The 14187-nt window shown below is 35.0% G+C and overlaps 1 protein-coding gene across 3 annotated transcripts in view; it reads left to right on the top strand.

Moving 5' to 3' along the window:
* The window catches only part of KCNH7 (potassium voltage-gated channel subfamily H member 7), a 390226-nt gene that overhangs the window by 226010 nt on the left and 150029 nt on the right, over window positions 1-14187 (top strand). The gene's annotated exons all lie outside the window — the stretch shown is intronic.

Here is a 14187-nt window from a genome sequence, read left to right as displayed (position 1 = left end):
CAAGGTGCCAATACATCGCTAACCACTATTTTGCTCCCAAACTTAAAATATATCAAGAAAACTCTTCAGATGATGAAATTTTTAAAATACAGTTTCATATCCCTTGCAATGAGCTTGGAAGACCAAGGAATTTCAGATTTCCAATGTCCTAGTATGTGTTTCGAATCATGGGGACATGTCTCCACTCTACAGGATTAGGGTAACTGAACCATCCCTCAACAGGTGACTATTTAATGAGACAAACTGAGATCTCTCATACAGCAACATAGTGCTCACCTTTTTTCCTTTCCAACTTATTTTACCATTCAGTAAAAATTGTTATCCTCTGGTACTTCTTACCAAGTTATTTTTGTATGCTACCAGTTTTTCCGAACATTTATATGTAAAACATATTATATCCCAGTGGCGGAATACACTAAATAATTAAAATTTATTTAAATTGCCTATGTGGTCTAACTCATGTAATGGAGATGTTTCCTAGGGCTAGTTAGTTTGGTTTTTCTTTATTTATTTTTTTTTCTGAACAAAGGAATTTATTTGCTCATGTTACTTAAATGAGTGATGATCAGGAAAGAAATATATCCTATGTGACTCTAGTCTAAACATCATGTAGAGAATACCAAATGCAAAACAAAATAAAACCCAAAAAACAAAACAACTGAAGGAAGCTGAAAATTATTACTCATTCCTAGGGGCAATATTCAGATATGGGTGGCAGGCATTATGCCAGTCTAACAGATGGACATATTGAGGCCCCTACTTGTTGGTATGAAATATTAATAGTGAGGGCATGATTCCAAGCTGAGAACATAAAAACAAATTACTTTGGAGGTTAAGGGGATATGCTATCACTAATCCATTGCTGAGCTGAATTAGCCTTCAGAAATAAAAATCACTCCCAATAACATGTTTAACCTAGTGCTAAACTTATTTTAACCAGGTGGGGTTTTGGAGAGGCTGTAGAAAGCTGTTATAAATTTTCTGAGCTCATCAAATATGGAATAAGAAATTCGATACAGGAGATGGTGTATTGATCTGGGGATGCTAAAAACAAAGAGAGTGGGGATCTAGCCCTTAATTAACCTCAGAAGTAGAATCATGTAGTAATTTTATGGATATAAAAATATTATGTTGTACCTCCTTAATCCTAAACCAATAATCCTTCTCATCCTTAATGTTACAAAGAATGGTCAAGGTCACTTATAAAATATTCTGCAATATATAATAAGGAAAAATAATATGTATACATGTCTCTTTAAATTTACCACAATGGGTCTTCCCAAGGTTTTCCCAGAAAGAAAAGCAGAACAGATCAATTGTATAAGCAATTTTAGGGGTTAGTGAATTCTCTTTCACCTCTCTGGACCTCATTTTCTTCAGGGGTACGTGGCCTGCTTCACATTGGGAGACATAAAGAAAATTCATTGAGAAGCATTCTGCAAATAAAACATTCTCTTTCAAGGTCCGTGCTAATGCTTTTAACTGAAGCTCAGAATCTGTGAAATTTCTGCCTTGTTCCTTAACCTTGGTCATGTCGTTTAAACTCTCTAGGTCATATCCGTAAATGAGGTAGAAAAAAGTACAAGTCCTAACCATGCTACACAGAGATTCTGAAAAGAGGGGCAAAGAAAGAAAGAAAGAGAAAAGGAAAGGTGAAAATAAAGGTAGAAAGGATCAAAGAAGCAATATGTATGGGGTAATAATTGTTTTACAGTGGATTGTATGTGGGGAGGGGTACATAGAAGAAAAAAACGTAATATACAGATTTTAAGTTCCAAAAGAAAGTAATTTTGAATTTTAATAGTTCATTGCTATCAGCAAATGAAAACTTTATTCTAGATAAAAGTTTAAGCCTATGATAAGAATAGCTTTGAGTTCTACTGGGAAAATATATTTCTTAAATAATCCCGTAATAAATCATTATTGTAAACACCAGGCACAAGAGGATGTTAAGGGAAAAGAGAGAACTGAATTAATGTTTTCTCTAACTTGACAGATCATTAGATTCAGACACTGTGTATAACCATAAGGAGACAATGCCATGAAGTCACCTCTTAATATCTAAAAGGCTCTCATTTGCAAAACTATAATTATATGCTTTCAACCAACAGTCAACATGCTGGGTTAGTTCTTCTAGTTGGCACTTTATAAACTTTGAACTCAGTTTGTACTTCTTTTTTTAAAGAATAATAGGTAAGCAGTCATATCTGGAAATTCAAGGACACAACACAAGAAGTTGTTGAATCTTTGCAAAGGCATATTTCGATCTGATAGACTTAATGCCATTTCATCCTAGATTTACCATTAGTGAGAAGCAGCATAAATCACCTTGTGTTCCAAGCCATGCAAATAAAACCACCACTGAGAAGGGTATGTGTAAATTTCCATATTGTGTTAATCAAAAAACACAATATGAGATGAGTAATTAAAATGTAAATGCCTGCAGACCTTAGAACTGTTATGAGTTGCTGCTTACTACATGGTACTATTTATATGTCCCACACTTTCATGTAAGTCATTATATGATTTCATGCTGAAAACCACCCACAAGGGAGTATTAACTGAGTTCTCAGATAAACTAAACGAGTTTCCTTAGATAATGCAGTGGCAGAGATCAAACTCAAACCTTTGTCAGTTGTCCTTGCCTGGGAGGTGCTTATCACTGCACATTTAAACTCAGTGAATATGCCATCTTTCATTTAGTGCCAGTCACTTAAATTACAAGCGTCGAAAATAGTTACCCTAAGAAAGTGACCTTGAGTTTCTGAGTCAGGTAAGTGACAGTCTGAAGAAAGAGCAAAACTCTACCCTTATTCTCAAGTAGCAATAGCAGGGGGATCTCCACAAGGGCAAGCATTCTTCTCTGTTGCTACGGTCACACTGGGCTATGGCGGCCCAAGTGTGACATCCAACTGGAAAATGGATGTAGAAGGGCCAAGTATATGTTAAAATATTTAAATTAGACTTTGCTAAGGGCCCAGGAACAGCAACATGAGCAAGATAAAGAAAGAAGCACAGACATGAAAGAGCCAGTTTGCAAGATAACATTCCATTTGAGATTCCTGGCAAGCTGCTTCTCCTTGACAGAGGTCATCCTTCCCTCACCACCTGGCCACACTTTCAGCTTTCTCAAAGTCAGGGCCCAAGTGAGCCAGACCCATAAAGAGACAAGTCCGCCTCCTACATTCTGACATATGAGCTAAGGATGGCCCTCTTTCCTCTGGGTGGCTAACACCAGAAATATTCAGTCCCTTATACCCTGCCTTCACTGTAGCAGCCTGGAATCACTCCAAAGTCCCTTTTGAGCCAGTTCTGAACACTGTGCAGAACACTCAGACTCCATGGCAGAGACATGTCCAGTGTTACGCATATTACGTATTAAAGGAGCTGTCTGTTACACTATGAAACCGACGTCCTTACAACTAAAGCCTCTCAATCACCTAACTCTTTAATTATCTATGAGCAATATTTTAATATAATTATTTATATTATAAATCAATAATACATTTTAATTAAAATTTTGTATATTGCAATGCAAAGGCAAATTTTTCATTTTCACTTAAAGATTTGAAAAAATGTTTTAAAGAAAATGAGATGCTGATTTTTTTCAGCAATAGTGCCAACTACTACTGTTACTTCACAGCAAAAGCAACAGTTACAGACAAAATATAAATAAATAAAAGGAAAGGAAAGTGCTTAAAGGAAAAAAGAAAAGGGAAGCACACACATTATACAGCATGGATTTTTAATATAAATTAGCTGTAAAATGATGGTCTTGCTAGAATTTAAATAAAAACTACAGGTCTGAGAGAAATCTACTGAGCAAAACATTTGATGCTATAAAATTCAACAGTCAGTGGAAATAGTATTTTCAGATTGTAATGAAAAGTGCTGTTTCAATTCTATATTTTAAATATGAGGCTGGCTGATTACCTTTGTATATAAGAATCATTCCATTTTAACAACAGGCATCCTCTCAGAGACGCACATACTGGAAAAATGGCCTCATGCTTAGTTATTTCAAGAAGGGTGAATCATGAAATGAGCCATTGCCTGAAGAGTCACCTTTTAAAAAGTCTGATTACAACCCTTTTAATTTTCTAGAACTCCACAATATTTTTAAATCACAAGTATTTGCAGAAATCAAATTATTTCTATTTAGAACAAATAGCTCATGACATCAAATCATTTTGATCTGATGCTCCTTCAGTTGCAGCCTTAGACGTATGATATAGACATTAAAATTATCTGTTCCCAAAACGAATTCTTTTTTATACTTGGCTGATTTCACTAATTCAAGGCATAACATTTCTAACCTTGAGTACTGCAGGTGTCCTTCTATACACAAAGGTTAAGCAGTCAGAGCTGGAGCGAGACATATTCTCCTCTGTCCCTCTGTCTGCTTTCTAATCCTGGCTACATTCTGATTCCCACCTGTTCCCCTCACCCTGGTGAGGTGGGCCCTTCCCTTTCGACCTATGGCCTCTGCTCTCCCCTGAATTCTCCTTGAGGCCAGAAGGGTGTGCTACTTCTGCTCCTGTTCTGATGCTGTGGTTAGAAGTTAGCTACTTGCAGGGAGGTGAAAAAAACTTTTCAGCACAGGTGTCTCTAAGACTCAGAGCCTTATAGTCGCAAGAAACTTTGAAATGGCAGAGAAACGCTTCAGAAAGGTAAACTTCCAAACACAGGGAGAAACTTGGTTCCCGGACTCATAAATTGTGTGGCAGTGCCATTTGGCATTTACTTTATTGAATTTGGGGACCATGATGTTCTGGCTCATTGCCAAGCAAGAATTATTCTTATATTTGGCATTTTCATTTTTTGTAGTTTACCCCCAAAGAGAATCACCTTTGTCACAGGCAAAAATACAGGTCAAGTTCACATGTCAGAAAATAAACATTTTAGAAAGCTATAACTCATGATCACAGTGGGTGTCAGTTTTTAAAGATGAGAATAAGTTCTATCCTGTTTTGCTAACCAATACATTTCTGTGATAAAACTCTACATTATAAATTGTGTTTACGTAATTCAGAACTCCAGTTATTAAATATCATTGTGACAAGTGTACTTCAGTTGCACACTCACACCCTTTACCTGCCATTGTTCGCTGAGACACAACCATAACTCAGCTATACAGACAATGCTGTCACATTTTGGAGGACTACCTTACCCCATGAATATAGATACCACCATCATTTCATTGGACTCACTTGTTTTCTTGTCCCATTCGATGAAGCTTCGATTCTAAAACAAAGACTGACAGTGGCAATGACTCCAAAGAATCAGTTACACAACTTGGAAATAATACTATAAAATAGCTATGATTTCTTGGTTGTAAAGAGTGAAGTCATAAAAGTGGTAAGCTAAGAGCGATTAGCTTTTGCTTTCTATATCCTTGCTTTTAAACATTCTAAAATACAATAGCTTTGCAGATAATAATATTGGTACTAGGATTAGCAGTAAATATTGAGAGCATTTAATGCAGTTTCTGGCATAATTCAGCACCTTTATTACTAATTCTGCCATTACTAATCACAGCTGACTCTCACATTGATAATTTTTCTCCAAACGATTCATTAAGATTCTTTAATACAGAACTCTTTAAATGTGGTCTTGTAATTGAGTTCTTCAGAAGTTCTTCATTACTCTGGAGTCTAGTTCATTAAATTCTTTGGCTCAGATTCCTCATCTGCTAATTGAGAAGCCTAAATTTGATGAATTCTTAAAGGCCGTGGTTCTAAGACTTCTAAACCATTTGATGTCAAAAGGCTTTTATGCCTTACCCACCTGTAGACCATCCGTTTATTCATTTAGACAAGTACAGCTCTTTTAAGAAAAGACTTTATTTTGTATTTTAGGTTTGTATCAGAACTTCATGCACTTTATTCTCATTCCCTTGTACCTTCCTTTAGTAGATCAAAGCAAAAAGAAAAAGTTCAGGATTGGGCATTTCCCCAAAAGGCATATCTGCATAACCATTTTTATTCTCATTTATAAATTTCCTACCCCAACACTACTCACTTATTTTACTTATTTATTTTAAGTTGTGTATGAACAAAAATTTATCTAAAATAACTCACAAGACCTCAAAGCATCCATAAAATGGTTCCTTTAACAGATCTTTCATTATACGAGTTTTAAAACTATTTTTTAAAAAACCACACCAAATTTGAGTAGGGCACACAACAAGTGGGGCACATGAAATCCTACTCAAGTTTAGTAAAATTTTTTAAAAGACATATTTTATTTTTAATCATACCTTCCATGTTGCAGTTTGTGATCAGTTTACTCTAATTAATATAGTTTGTTATGGATTTTTATTTTCAGATTTTTGGTTTTGGGCGCAAGGCATGCAGTAGTACCATAGACCGTAGTATGCATAATATCCAGTGCTTTATGCTGCAGAGGGTAATTGTGACTTGAGGGAGAAAGTGGAATTCTGACTGTCACTGAACTGGGTTTCATTATCGTTTTGGAGGAGGTAGACAGAGAGGCAGAAGGAAGGAGAGAGTTAAGGTCTTTTCAAAAATGCCACAGAAAGTAGGCAGGTTACTTAAATCAAGAGCACTGCCATATTGGTAGAGAGAGAAAAGTCAGCTGGAAGGTGTAAAAACCAACCCAAGCATTGGGAGGAGAAAAACAGTCCCAGCACAGCTGCTGTGGAGCAGAGAGTCCCTGGGTGGCAGGCACATCCCAGGAGTCCCTGTCATCACTGCCCCCAGCACAGTCCTCCCTTGGTCGTGGGCATGTGGGAGGGTGAATAACTGAATTTTCAATCTTCCTTATACTTATTTCCAAAATTATTCTATAATATATGAGGAGGAATAACATTTATTTTAAAAGCACTTCTTATAAACCGCCCCAAATGATATCTATATCAACCTAAGTAAATAACCTCAACTTATAATAATTTAAAAAAGCAGTATGTGTTATTTTTTATCAGTGAAAATTAAATGTCGTATTAATTAACCACAGAAACAGATTCCACAGTTAAAGCAATAAGCCACTTTTAAGAATGCTTTTTAAATGGAAAGCTGTTTTGCCAGGGAATTAATATGTCTTTTGTAATTTTTAAATACTTATTAAACAATTTGAATATCAAAAACCCCACCTGTTTTCTGTCACAGGTTGTTAATTAGAAGGAGATTTTGGAAACTCTAATTTTATTTATCAACTTATATTCAATTTACAGCTGACTCTTCACACTGATTTTTTTTCAAATGATACATTAAGATTCTTTAATACATAGCGCTTTAAATGTGGTCTTGTAATCGAGTTCTTTAGAAATTGTCTGTTTCTCTGGCATCTTGTTCCCTAAATTCTCTGGCTCTTAATGCTTAAGTAGGATTTGGAAATGTTCCTTTTGTTTCCACCAGTATTCACTCTACACCCTCATTAGTCTCTGGATATCTCTTGGGTATGTAGCTGAGATATGTCTTGTTATGTTAAGAAAAGAAAAGGAAATGGAAAGTTCTTGAATATGGTCTCTTTGCAGAAGAAAGAGCCAATTAAAGCACTCTGTGGTATTCTTCCTGCACATACATATATTTTATCAAAAGAATGTAAAAGTCTCTTCACCAGATGATGCAAAGTTTGAATGTTGAAATCTAACTCCATGTGAACAATGCATATGTTTGTATTTATTTTTTATTTTTTTAAACATTTTTGTATTGAGTTATAGTTATTTTCGAATGTTGTGTCAAATTCCAGTGTAGAGCACAATTTTTCAGTTATACATGAACATACATATATTCATTGTCACATTTTTTTCACTGTGAGCTACCACAAGATCTTGTATATACTTCCCTGTGCTATACAGTATAATCTTGTTTATCTATTCTGCATATGCCTGTCAGTATCTACAAATTTTGAACTCCCAGACTGTCCCTTCCCACCCCACTCCTCATACTCATAGACATAGAATACAAACTTGTGGTTGCCAAGGGGAAGGGGGATGGGAAGGGACAGACTGGGAGTTCAAAATTTGTTGACACTGACAGGCATATGCAGAATACATATGTTTTTAAATAGTTGCTTCCCATAACATAAAGATAATTTTGTTTGTGATTTAAGAGGCATCTTCGAGACATCACTGTATGCAATGCTACCTCCTATTTTTAAGGACATTTGGAAAAAAAGTTACCATATTCTTTATGTTAGGTGGACTAGTAGTCAAAGAAAATAGGTTTATTAAAATAATTATATACCCATACACAGACATACCACCCCACTCTAGTTTGGGAACTTAAAATCAAAATAACAAATTAATCTGCAAAACTTTTCATCATCACACTTACTATGAACCTACTAAGGTGTCACTACAATTCATTAAGGGCAAGGATTGTACCTGAGTCTTACTCATCTTTATTTTTTTTTAAGTATAGTCAATTTACAATATTGTGTGAATTTCTGGTATATAGCATGGTGATTCATTTATACATATATATATATTCCTTTTCATATTGTTTTTCATTATAGGCCATTACAAGGTTTTGAATATAGTTTCCTGTGTTACTCATCCTTAAATACATCTTTGTGTCAGTGCCTGGCATGTAGAGAGCTCTAATGTTCTGTTTGTTGAATGAATGAATAACCACTCTAACTTCACCTAATTTCATGTAATAGCTTACTCTCCTTCATTATAATTGCAGTCATATAAAGGGTACTTTATTCATTTTCTGAGTATATTTGAATACGCATCTAGGTTAACAACAGAACTTTAAATTTTAATCATTGCTTCTTCAGTTTGGAGCATGGGGAGATAAAGTGTCACAGTGCAAGGGTCTGCTACATGTTCATTTTTGCCTATATCATGAATTCACCTATTAATATTTAATGAGCACCTACTGTGTATGAAGCTGTATGCCAGGCAGTGAGAAACAAATGCCTAAAAATATTTCAGGTTTTTTTTTTGCCTCCAGGAACTTTCAGTATAGCAGTCATAATTCCTATCTTGGAATATAATAGACTGTTTTATCGTTTCTAATTATTTAATCATCTCCCTATAGAAGAACTAAGCATGCTTGTCACATAGATGTTGAGCTTAACCACATGATACATCTTAAGCTAATGAAATATGAGCATAAATGATATATATCACATTTGAACAAAGTTTTAAGAACCATTATGTGATTCACTCGTTGCATTTTCCTCTGTCATGAGAACAATGTGCCCCAAATAGTGACAGCCCTTTTAGCTTGGATCCTGGAATGAAGAAGAATCTAGGAGCAGAGCCAAAGACAACACACAGCTGCCTTAGTCTGTATTTAATAGGAGCAAAATAAATAAATAAATCAAAGACCCTACTTTTGGAGTAGGCTACTGAGATTTGGGAAGTTGCTTTATCCATAGTCTTCCAAAGGTGACTAATGTATGAATGAAGTTCAACAATAGTTTCCTAGGTCATTTTAATGTCAGAAATGTATTCTCATGAAGTGGCTTTCTGCCTTAAAAAAAATTAGAAATTTTTACTAATTACATTGAAAAATAAAAACTAGATCTGTCTGGCTCTGCTTTACCTTTGGACCAAATTGTCTCTTTAATGTAATACTGATGATAATGACTGTAATAAAACAGGAGTATGAGATGACATCTATCAAACACTCTCTTTGACTTTATTATACTTTCCCATTTAATCTTCCCAACAATTATACACAGAAGGCACTGTTATTAATATCTCCATCTTTCTTTTCCAAGTTAAAAAGATCAAATCACTTGCCCGAAATCACATGGCTGTCTTCACTCTTACTTCTCATTCTTGTTTCTTCTCTAGCTTTTCAAACATTTTTGGCAATAAGAGGCCTGAAAAAGGACTGTGATGCAAAGGGAAGGGTCCTGATGACAGAGGACTTGCATTTCCATCTCCATTACTAGCTATGTGACTTTAAGGGCATCATTTTACTTACTTATCTCTCAGGTTACTGATCCATAAAATGAGTTTGATGCAGGCTGTAAACAAGAAATACACATGAAAGGTCTTTATAAATTATTAGAGCACAAAGATTTATGATATTGTCATAATTACATAGAAAGAATAATCTTCCCTCTTTTGGTTATTAACTTTGTAGATCAATAGAAACTATCCATGAACTTCTCATGGTTTGACCAGAAATGTCTCTCTGTGGAGTCAGTCTTTACTGCCAGCCTTAATTCTGCTCTGCTTACCTCCATTTCTCAATCACCAATAATCAAAAGAAAACAAAAACTGAGACAGAAAAATATACTGTCGGAAATATAAAGTGATATATTCAGCTTTATTTATAATATCAGCTGGGAAGAGTTCACTTGTGGTAACCAAGCTTATAGATCCAGGACTTTAACCCTTCCTTGTCAATGACATAATGACTTTTTACATCAAATATATTTTGTACAGACTAGGTGAAGGTTGCTTTTTAATCAACTGCAGCAGGTTGCGTTTTCCAAAGACAGCTGCACCAACGTGTCCCCTACCTCCCATTTCTTGCCACTGTTCCATCAAGAGGGGGAGCCTATTTCTCTGCTCCCTTGAACGTAAGTGGACTGATTCTGTGGCCTCTCTGACCAATAGAATATGAAAGAAGTGATGCTCTCCTGGTTCCAGACTTAGCCTTTCATTGGCCTGGCACCTTCCACTTTCTGCCTCTTGTAAAACTCATAACTGACCACTCATTCTTGGGATGCTTCCTCTAGAATTCTCTGAGAAGCCCAAGCCACTTGGAGAAGGTCCAAGAAAGCATCCCAGTCAATAGCTCTACTTAAGCTTCCAAACATCAGCCAGCGTCAGCTGCCAGCCATGTGAAGTGCACTGTCTTGGATAGCCAGTCCAGTCCAGCCTTCAGATGACTGCAACCACAACCAAAAGCTAACTGAAACAAGAAGGAACAAAAGCTTGAGTAAACCAACCCAGAACTTAACCTACGGAACCATGCAAAATAATAATAAATTGTTTATTTGCTGGGTGGCTTGCTACATAGCAGTAGATAACCAGAACACCAATCCATCTGCTGCTTGACTCTTCCAAACATGATTGTCTGTTGTTTAATCTATGAATCTAGTAACACAATTTAAGTAAACCAATATGATTTTTTAAATCCTTTAGTGATTTCATCATATGGATGCTATGTGTTTTTAAAATTCTACAAAATACTTTTAAAATGAAGACATTATTTCACATGTTTTGCAGCTTACAGTGAAATAAACTTTTAGGAAAAGATAGAACTTACATACAAAGCCTTAAAACATAATTGAATTTTTATTCAGTTATTTGTGTAGGGATTTTGAGATCTGATTTGAATTCATTTAAAACATAATGGATTTTGAAGACTCAGTAAGATAGGTTTTCAAGCTAATGTATCATAGCAGGTAAATTGCAACCAGGTGTTTCCAACTGATTCCTCTTTTGTGGGGTTCTTTTTTTCCCCCAAATGAAAAATATCTTTCTTCTTTTTCATAATTATAAAAGTAATAGACACTCATTATTGAAAATTCAGCATAGACTATAAACAAAGTAGAAGTGAGTCATTTGAATATTCACATCCCAAAGACTGAGTTAGATAACGAAGTGTCTTTGGCAAGTTATTTTATCTCTCTGTAATTCAGTTTCTCTACAAAATCAGCATAGTAATAATTCATAGGATTGCTGTGGAACTATATAAAATGATACATACAAATCATTTATAACAAAGCCTGGAATATAATAATTCTTCAGTATGTTAGTTTTAATTAGTAAGTTTGATGTATAAATGTGTTTCCTTCCAGATTTTATTCTAAGCATGCATAATTAATTACATATATATATTTTTAGCAAAATTTATGGAATCATAAATGCTCAGTTTTCAAGCAATTTTTTTAACTCTTCACTGTATCATATGGGTATGGTTTAATAATAATACATAGAAATATGCTTCATTCCTTCTTACAACTGCATTGTATTCTAATTTATGAAAACATAATATATGTAAAAAAATACCCGGAGTTCTATTTGAATTATTTTACAATTTGAGCTAGTATATAAAACACTGCAATGAACATCCTTATTTTAAAAGTTATCTTACACACAGGATCCTAGCAACAAGAAAACTGGAAAAATAATTTACTTCAATTGTATGGAAACTTTTTACTCAAGTAGAACAGAATTTTTTATGATCATATGGCATGTGCTTTATTAACTCTAAATCCATATAGAAACCATGAGTCTGCTAATCTACATGTAGGTAAAATACTGATGAAACCAATAGATAAAGTCCACAAAAACTAGAAAACCTACAACCTAAAATGCCCATAATATTATCAGGCCTCCTAAATAATCAAGTTTAGTTAAAGTTAATAATAAATCTGGGTGCCTACATTAAGCTCAGCATGTCATGAAAAGAACCTTTATTTCATTATGTCATGTCAAATTCTAATCAAACTAAGTTCCAAATACACATGAATATCTGAAGACAGAATTTATGTAAAGGGTATCAAATCATAGATACTGAGAAACAATGAAACTGAGATATATCAGCATACTAACATTGAACTGATGTCGAGATTACAATGTCCAAGACAGTGTGTTATTTAATTGGTGTTAACCCCAGGTAAATTGCACACAGCGGCACCAACCTGCCTGTCTTACCTCTTCTTTGCTCCTTTAAGCAAGATAGTCAAACACTAACAGTGGTAAAGCCAAGAGGTTTGGCTTGATGGAGGAGAAGGGAAGAATTTTACTCCGATAGTTTCATTAGCCCTTAATCTCAATTGTCCTCCAAATAAACATAAAATTCGTGTAAGAATATCAAGCTTGTGGTGAAAACACAGCTCCAAAGTAAGTTCCCTAGCTCCTACCCTCTAATCAAGTTGCCTCCACTACACTCCTCTCATTTAGCAGTTCTCAATTCCCCACTGACTGCTTGCTGATTTGGCAGTTTTTGCACAATAAATCTTTCACATGGCGTCATGTGGATGCACATAGGAAATGTTTTACCAGAAGCTTTTGGATTCTCAGTGTCATATGAAGTCTTCTCTTTGTAGAAGTATTATAGACAAAGGTACATAAATAAAATATATCCCCTATTGGTAGGCTGAATAATGGACCTGGAAAGAGGTCTATGCCCTAAACCCCAGAACCTGTGAATATATTATTTTATATTGCAAAAGGGACTTTGTAGATGTGATTAAGTTAACACTCTTGAGAAAGGGAGAGTCTTCTGGATTTTCCATTTGGGCCTAGGGAAATCAGAAGGATCCTTATAAAACTGAGGTAGGAAAGGCACAGTCAGTGAAGGTTGATGTGACCTTAGAAGCACATCTAATATAATGGCAGAAGAGATTTGAAGATGTTACATTGCTTGTTTGAAAATGGAAGAAGCGGCCAAGAACCAAGGAATGCAGATGACCTCTAGAAGCTGTAAAAGGCAAAGAAACAGATTCATCCCTAGAGCCTCCAGGGTTGCCAACCCATTTTGGATTTCTGACCTCCAGAAGTGTAAAATAATTAATTGATGGAGTTTTAAATTACTAAATTTGTGGTAATTTGTTATAACAGTGATGAGAAACTAATACTCTCCCACTGAGGTATGTTGTGAATTCCATAGCTCATTTCTTCCTAGTAAAATAGCCACAATGTAAAGTTAAAGAAGAGTGTGACAAACTAGAAACACTTGTTTTACAAATATTCACAATGTGTCAAATTCTGATGAGAGCACTAATGTGGTTATATTTTCTACCTCTCTTTGTAGTCCTCACTTATCTCCCTCAGTGTTCATGCATAAGCTTTCATGCCAGTTTTATCCTTCCAAAATGATGCAAAGGGTACAGAGTAAACTACATCTTACTTTTATTATTTTTTGTAGTTATGATTTGGAACTCTCTCTGCAGCTATACAAAGCTATATGAAGTGACTTGCTTCCTGGAGCTAGGATCTGTAAGTCACTGATAACTCAATATTCTCTAAACATTATAAAGAAGTACACCTGGGATGTGTAAGCAAATGCAATCAACATAGTCACTTCAAGTCTGACCCCAGTATGAATCATAGCCATGCAGTTTCTGGTAGGACCTACTATTGGAAGTTTATTTATTCATTAAATTTGAATTAAAACATTTGTGCACAGATTATGTGGTTTTAACAAACATAAACTAATGAAAAGAGTGGCATAATTTCTTCTTATACTCAAATTGAGAAGTTAACTTACACGCAGATAACGCAATAGAATCCTATGAAATAGA

The sequence above is a fragment of the Camelus ferus genome, chromosome 5 (assembly GCF_009834535.1).
Source record: "Camelus ferus isolate YT-003-E chromosome 5, BCGSAC_Cfer_1.0, whole genome shotgun sequence".
NCBI lineage: Eukaryota > Metazoa > Chordata > Mammalia > Artiodactyla > Camelidae > Camelus > Camelus ferus.
This window is presented reverse-complemented; position numbering and strand designations above follow the sequence as displayed.